At 41.8% G+C, this 1432-nt stretch overlaps 1 non-coding gene across 1 annotated transcript; it reads right to left on the bottom strand.

Moving 5' to 3' along the window:
- Nucleotides 1-492: 492 nt before the first annotated feature.
- On the bottom strand, nt 493-599 carry LOC141669052 (small nucleolar RNA R71). The gene has a single exon (XR_012553351.1). It is a non-coding gene; the product is annotated as a small nucleolar RNA R71 (small nucleolar RNA).
- Nucleotides 600-1432: the final 833 nt, after the last annotated feature.

The following is a 1432-nucleotide window of genomic DNA, read 5'->3' on the forward strand; positions in this document are numbered from 1 at the left end:
TATGTGTTCTCGGTCTCGTAAGAGAATACTGGATCAAGCTGAGGAAGAAGTTTTTGAAGAAGTTCTTGTCGACGAGAAAGTTGAAGAAAAAGCTCTTATTGCAATGGGAGAACCAGAAGTGAATACGAAGGCTTTGATGGATTCTCTCAACCGAAGATTAATGATATTCATTTTAGCATTATCCGACCAGGCATCTGGACTAATACCTTTGAGTTCAAGTCGAGCACGATTCATATGATACATAACTCAGTTCAGTTTGGGGTTTCACGGACAGAAGACCCCAACATGCACATCAGAGATTTCATCGAGATCTGTGACACTTTCAAGTTCAATGGAGTTTCTGAAGATGCTATTAAGTTGAGTCTTTTCCCATTCTCTCTACGGGATAAAGCTAAGTGCTGGTTACATTCTCTACCATCAGGGTCTATCACCAAATGGGAGGATCTTGCTCAAAAGTTCCTAACTAAATTCTTTCCTATGGCGAAGACTGCTGCAATCAGAAACGCACTTACTCAATTTTCTCAACAATCTGGAGAATCTTTATGTGAGCCTTAGGATCGCTACAAGGAGATGATTAGAAAGTGCCCTCACCATGGGATTTCTGACTGGATGATCATTAGCTGCTTTTATAATGGATTGGGTGCTCTTTCTAGACCCATGCTTGATTTAGTATCAGGAGGAGCCTTATGGGCTAAAAGCTATGATAAAGTTTACGAATTGATTGAACTGATGGCTGCTAATGAATACCAGAACCCAACTCAGAGACTATCTCAGGGCAAGGTAGCAGGGATTCTAAAGGTAGATGCAGCTACTGCTATAGCTGCTCAGCTTAAGGCTTTGTCGATGAAGGTGGATTCTTTAGCTAATTATGGAGTTAATTAGATCACTAGTGTTTGTGATCTTTGCGCTGGTGCCCATGAGACTGAACAGTGTGCTATTTCTAGTGAATCAGCTCAGTTTGTGATCAACTTTCAGAGGTCGCAGCAACCAGTTCCAGCCACCTATCATCCAAACAGTCGCAATCATCCTAACTTCAACTAGAGCAATACTCAGAACGCGGTACAGCAGCCTTATCAGCAGTATGCAGCAAAGCAATATGAGCCTCATGGTTTTCAGCAACCACAATATGCACCAAGACAACAACTTCATCTGCAAAAATCTAATGAAAAATCTGAATTGAAGGAGTTGAGGCTCATGTGCAAGATCCAAGTGGTGTCTATCAAGACCTTGGAGAATCAAACTGGGCAAATTGCCAATGTTTTGCTAAATCATCAACCTGGTACACTCCCTAGTGATACTGAAGTTCCAGGAAAGAAGGAAGCTAAGGATCATGTTAAGGCAATTACATTGAGGTTTGGGAAGGTCACAAACCCCGAAAAATCTCAAGTTTCGGAAGATGAAGTTGTGGCTGAGGAAGAAGTGCAGAAGGAAG

This window comes from Apium graveolens, chromosome 6 (genome assembly GCF_009905375.1).
Source record: "Apium graveolens cultivar Ventura chromosome 6, ASM990537v1, whole genome shotgun sequence".
In the NCBI taxonomy this organism is placed as follows: domain Eukaryota; kingdom Viridiplantae; phylum Streptophyta; class Magnoliopsida; order Apiales; family Apiaceae; genus Apium; species Apium graveolens.